Source organism: Mytilus galloprovincialis, chromosome 11 (assembly GCF_965363235.1).
Source record: "Mytilus galloprovincialis chromosome 11, xbMytGall1.hap1.1, whole genome shotgun sequence".
Taxonomy (NCBI): Eukaryota; Metazoa; Mollusca; class Bivalvia; order Mytilida; family Mytilidae; genus Mytilus; species Mytilus galloprovincialis.
In genome coordinates, this window is record NC_134848.1 from 350,975 (window position 1) to 357,993 (window position 7,019).

The 7,019-nt window shown below is 34.4% G+C and overlaps 1 long non-coding RNA gene across 1 annotated transcript; it reads left to right on the top strand.

The window, feature by feature from the left end:
• The first annotated feature begins 1,023 nt into the window (after nucleotides 1-1,023).
• On the top strand, nucleotides 1,024-6,485 carry LOC143050709 (uncharacterized). Its single transcript, XR_012970498.1, has 3 exons — nucleotides 1,024-1,185; nucleotides 6,045-6,288; nucleotides 6,403-6,485. It is a non-coding gene; the product is annotated as an uncharacterized LOC143050709 (long non-coding RNA).
• Nucleotides 6,486-7,019: the final 534 nt, after the last annotated feature.

Here is a 7,019-nt window from a genome sequence, read left to right on the forward strand (position 1 = left end):
TTAAAAAAAAACACACAAGACTAAAAAGTCTCGAGGATCCTGACTTGGGACAGGCGCAAAAAAAGAAGTCCGATGTCAGAATATGTAACAAAAAAAACTAAGCATTATAACATTAATGCAGGATAAAATCAATTTCTTCGTATCTAAAGACGTTTTTGGTGAAGACTGGAAGAGGACTTGATAAGTTTGGGTCTATTACAATCGGTTCAAACAATACGACGTCAGTGGTAAGTCTAGAAAGACTGAAATTCCCCTCACAAAAGTAGTAATGATAATATCGAGGGGAGACGATATTCCCGTCACAAAAATAGAATTGGTAATATAGAGGAGAGAACGCTATTTTCCTCGTCACAAAAAAAAATATAACACTGTCAAAATTATAGAACTGTTCATATAGAGGGGAGAGGGGATACCCCGTCACAAATATGGAACTGTTCATATAAAGGGGAGACCCCGTCACAAATATAGAACTGTTTATATAAAGGGGAGACCCAGTTACAAATATAGAACTGTTTATATAAAGGGGAGAACCAGTCACAAATATAGAACTGTTTATATAAAGGGGAGAACCAGTCACAAATATAGAACTGTTCATACAGTGGGGAGAACCAGTCACAAATATAGAACTGTTTATATAAAGGGGAGACCCCGTCACAAATATAGAACTGTTTATATAAAGGGGAGACCCAGTCACAAATATAGAACTGTTTATATAAAGGGGAGACCCAGTCACAAATATAGAACTGTTTATATAAAGGGGAGACCCAGTCACAAATATAGAAATGTTTATATAAAGGGGAGACCCAGTCACAAATATAGAACTGTTCATACAGTGGGGAGACATATATACCTCCGTCACTAATTTAGATCTGTTCATACATTATCATACATTTTGTACCAGCAAAACACATAAAATGTCAACTGGTTCTATGAATTAGACTGATTAGAATGTAATTATAAATACCCTTCGTTTTAGGATCGAGACTCTATTGATTTACAATGATTCTTTCTATTCTGTAGGGAATGACCACTTGCATCAGCTAACCTCAAAAGGAAAGTACATGCTCAGGATTGACATGTCAGACTTTGGAAACAGTAAGAGACATGCTGTTTATAGCAAATTCTCAGTTGGAAGTGAAAGTTCAGGATATAAATTAGACATCACTGGATATTCTGGGGATGCAGGTAATAGGGGCCTCTTTTATTATAATTATATCGAAAGTACTTAATTGTAAAATGTGCGCATCGTTAATGTTATAACCACTTTAAAATTAGTACTAAGTATATAGAAACATTTGATTCTTAAAATGTACTCAAAACTCAAACTAACAAATTGTGGTCTGAAAGATCACACAAAGTGAAAGTAGAAGTACATATGTATCACACAATTGTTTCTACGCATATATATCTCATAATCTGTCAAAGAGAGGCTTAGGAAGGAAAGTAGTAGTACATATGTATCACACAATTGTTTCTACGCATATATATCTCATAATCTGTCAAAGAGAGGCTTAGGAAGGAAAGTAGAAGTACATATGTATCACACAATTGTTTCTACGCATATATATCTCATAATCTGTCAAAGAGAGGCTTAGGAAGGAAAGTAGTAGTACATATGTATCACACAATTGTTTCTACGCATATATATCTCATAATCTGTCAAAGAGAGGCCTAGGAAGGAAAGTAGTAGTACATATGTATCACACAATTGTTTCTACGCATATATATCTCATAATCTGTCAAAGAGAGGCCTAGGAAGGAAAGTAGTAGTACATATGTATCACACAATTGTTTCTACGCATATTTATCTCATAATCTGTCAAAGAGAGGCCTAGGAAGGAAAGTAGAAGTACATATGTATCACACAATTGTTTCTACGCATATATATCTCATAATCTGTCAAAGAGAGGCTTAGGAAGGAAAGTAGTAGTACATATGTATCACACAATTGTTTCTACGCATATATATCTCATAATCTGTCAAAGAGAGGCTTAGGAAGGAAAGTAGTAGTACATATGTATCACACAATTGTTTCTACGCATATATATCTCATAATCTGTCAAAGAGAGGCCTAGGAAGGAAAGTAGTAGTACATATGTATCACACAATTGTTTCTACGCATATATATCTCATAATCTGTCAAAGAGAGGCTTAGGAAGGAAAGTAGAAGTACATATGTATCACACAATTGTTTCTACGCATATATATCTCATAATCTGTCAAAGAGAGGCTTAGGAAGGAAAGTAGTAGTACATATGTATCACACAATTGTTTCTACGCATATATATCTCATAATCTGTCAAAGAGAGGCTTAGGAAGGAAAGTAGAAGTACATATGTATCACACAATTGTTTCTACGCATATATATCTCATAATCTGTCAAAGAGAGGCCTAGGAAGGAAAGTAGAAGTACATATGTATCACACAATTGTTTCTACGCATATATATCTCATAATCTGTCAAAGAGAGGCTTAGGAAGGAAAGTAGTAGTACATATGTATCACACAATTGTTTCTACGCATATATATCTCATAATCTGTCAAAGAGAGGCTTAGGAAGGAAAGTAGTAGTACATATGTATCACACAATTGTTTCTACGCATATTTATCTCATAATCTGTCAAAGAGAGGCTTAGGAAGGAAAGTAGAAGTACATATGTATCACACAATTGTTTCTACGCATATATATCTCATAATCTGTCAAAGAGAGGCTTAGGAAGGAAAGTAGTAGTACATATGTATCACACAATTGTTTCTACGCATATATATCTCATAATCTGTCAAAGAGAGGCTTAGGAAGGAAAGTAGTAGTACATATGTATCACACAATTGTTTCTACGCATATATATCTCATAATCTGTCAAAGAGAGGCTTAGGAAGGAAAGTAGAAGTACATATGCATCACACAATTGTTTCTACGCATATATATCTCATAATCTGTCAAAGAGAGGCCTAGGAAGGAAAGTAGTTGTACATATGTATCACACAATTGTTTCTACGCATATATATCTCATAATCTGTCAAAGAGAGGCCTAGGAAGGAAAGTAGAAGTACATATGTATCACACAATTGTTTCTACGCATATATATCTCATAATCTGTCAAAGAGAGGCCTAGGAAGGAAAGTAGTAGTACATATGTATCACACAATTGTTTCTACGCATATATATCTCATAATCTGTCAAAGAGAGGCTTAGGAAGGAAAGTAGTAGTACATATGTATCACACAATTGTTTCTACGCATATATATCTCATAATCTGTCAAAGAGAGGCTTAGGAAGGAAAGTAGAAGTACATATGTATCACACAATTGTTTCTACGCATATATATCTCATAATCTGTCAAAGAGAGGCTTAGGAAGGAAAGTAGTAGTACATATGTATCACACAATTGTTTCTACGCATATATATCTCATAATCTGTCAAAGAGAGGCCTAGGAAGGTAAGTAGTAGTACATATGTATCACACAATTGTTTCTACGCATATATATCTCATAATCTGTCAAAGAGAGGCCTAGGAAGGAAAGTAGTAGTACATATGTATCACACAATTGTTTCTACGCATATTTATCTCATAATCTGTCAAAGAGAGGCTTAGGAAGGAAAGTAGTAGTACATATGTATCACACAATTGTTTCTACGCATATATATCTCATAATCTGTCAAAGAGAGGCTTAGGAAGGAAAGTAGAAGTACATATGTATCACACAATTGTTTCTACGCATATATATCTCATAATCTGTCAAAGAGAGGCCTAGGAAGGAAAGTAGTTGTACATATGTATCACACAATTGTTTCTACGCATATATATCTCATAATCTGTCAAAGAGAGGCCTAGGAAGGAAAGTAGAAGTACATATGTATCACACAATTGTTTCTACGCATATATATCTCATAATCTGTCAAAGAGAGGCCTAGGAAGGAAAGTAGTAGTACATATGTATCACACAATTGTTTCTACGCATATATATCTCATAATCTGTCAAAGAGAGGCTTAGGAAGGAAAGTAGTAGTACATATGTATCACACAATTGTTTCTACGCATATATATCTCATAATCTGTCAAAGAGAGGCTTAGGAAGGAAAGTAGTAGTACATATGTATCACACAATTGTTTCTACGCATATATATCTCATAATCTGTCAAAGAGAGGCCTAGGAAGGTAAGTAGTAGTACATATGTATCACACAATTGTTTCTACGCATATATATCTCATAATCTGTCAAAGAGAGGCCTAGGAAGGAAAGTAGTAGTACATATGTATCACACAATTGTTTCTACGCATATTTATCTCATAATCTGTCAAAGAGAGGCTTAGGAAGGAAAGTAGTAGTACATATGTATCACACAATTGTTTCTACGCATATATATCTCATAATCTGTCAAAGAGAGGCTTAGGAAGGAAAGTAGAAGTACATATGTATCACACAATTGTTTCTACGCATATATATCTCATAATCTGTCAAAGAGAGGCTTAGGAAGGAAAGTAGTAGTACATATGTATCACACAATTGTTTCTACGCATATATATCTCATAATCTGTCAAAGAGAGGCTTAGGAAGGAAAGTAGTAGTACATATGTATCACACAATTGTTTCTACGCATATTTATCTCATAATCTGTCAAAGAGAGGCTTAGGAAGGAAAGTAGTTGTACATATGTATCACACAATTGTTTCTACGCATATATATCTCATAATCTGTCAAAGAGAGGCTTAGGAAGGAAAGTAGTAGTACATATGTATCACACAATTGTTTCTACGCATATATATCTCATAATCTGTCAAAGAGAGGCTTAGGAAGGAAAGTAGTTGTACATATGTATCACACAATTGTTTCTACGCATATTTATCTCATAATCTGTCAAAGAGAGGCTTAGGAAGGAAAGTAGTAGTACATATGTATCACACAATTGTTTCTACGCATATATATCTCATAATTTGTCAAAGAGAGGCTTAGGAAGGAAAGTAGTAGTACATATGTATCACACAATTGTTTCTACGCATATATATCTCATAATTTGTCAAAGAGAGGCTTAGGAAGGAAAGTAGTAGTACATATGTATCACACAATTGTTTCTACGCATATATATCTCATAATCTGTCAAAGAGAGGCTTAGGAAGGAAAGTAGTAGTACATATGTATCACACAATTGTTTCTACGCATATATATCTCATAATCTGTCAAAGAGAGGCTTAGGAAGGAAAGTAGTAGTACATATGTATCACACAATTGTTTCTACGCATATATATCTCATAATCTGTCAAAGAGAGGCTTAGGAAGGAAAGTAGTAGTACATATGTATCACACAATTGTTTCTACGCATATATATCTCAAAATCTGTCAAAGAGAGGCTTAGGAAGGAAAGTAGTAGTACATATGTATCACACAATTGTTTCTACGCATATTTATCTCATAATCTGTCAAAGAGAGGCTTAGGAAGGAAAGTAGTAGTACATATGTATCACACAATTGTTTCTACGCATATATATCTCATAATTTGTAAAAGAGAGGCTTAGGAAGGAAAGTAGTAGTACATATGTATCACACAATTGTTTCTACGCATATATATCTCATAATCTGTAAAAGAGAGGCTTAGGAAGGAAAGTAGTAGTACATATGTATCACACAATTGTTTCTACGCATATATATCTCATAATCTGTCAAAGAGAGGCTTAGGAAGGAAAGTAGTAGTACATATGTATCACACAATTGTTTCTACGCATATATATCTCATAATCTGTCAAAGAGAGGCTTAGGAAGGAAAGTAGTAGTACATATGTATCACACAATTGTTTCTACGCATATATATCTCATAATCTGTCAAAGAGAGGCTTAGGAAGGAAAGTAGTAGTACATATGTATCACACAATTGTTTCTACGCATATATATCTCATAATCTGTCAAAGAGAGGCTTAAGATACGGATATTCAAACTCATAAGTTATGAACAAACAGCTGACAATGAAACAAAACCGGCAAATATGTCATGGATGTGGAACATAATTATTTTTGTTTTTGAAAAATTTCGTTTATACCATACATACAGGTGATTCTATGAAGAGGTACCAAAATGGGAACAGATTTTCAACGATGGACAAAGACCAAGACACATCTGGCGAGAACTGTGCTGAGAAGTATAAGGGTGGGTGGTGGTATGGTGCAGGCCATGAGAGCAACTTGAATGGCCTCTATCATAAAGGAAGCCACACAACGTTTGCTGATGGTATAAACTGGAACCATTGGAAGGGTTACCACTACTCACTAAAGACAACAACTATGATGATCCGAAGGTCATAAGATGATCCGAAGGTCATAAGATGATCCGAAGGTCATAAGATGATCCGAAGGTCATAAGATGATCCGAAGGTCATAAGATGATCCGAAGGTCATAAGATGATCCGAAGGTCATAAGATGATCCGAAGGTCATAAGATGATCCGAAAACCTAAATTGATGGACCTAAAAACTGAATACATTTATCAAATGATTATCTGTTTTGTTATTAATCTTTAGATATACTCAGTCGTCCAAGACTTTGCGATATGATATTTGCTCATTGTTGAAGGAAATATCTCTTGTAAAACTGTGCAATCGATTACTTTTAGTTCTTATTGAATACTTTGGTGGTTAATGAAAACGGATGCATTTGCCGTCAGAATGGGCTTACAGTGTAGAGGCCCCTCATGGGGGGTCCTAGTAATCACATAATCACCATTTTTTTGCCAATATAATCACATAATCATTAAATATTTGCTTATCTTTAGTAATCAAATAATCATAAACTAAAAATACAGTCCTAGGTAATCAAATAATCATGAAATATTTGGCTTAATAATCAAATAATCATTAAAAAAACGGCCAAGTAATCACATAATCAAAAACCCCATGAGGGCCCTCAGTGTATATTCACTATAAATTGTAACTAGAGCAAAAGTGCACATGCTGATCGAAATGTCTCGCCTGTTTTACTGACCATTAATTTTATGTTGAAAACCTTTAAGATAAAGGTGTACCTACAAGTA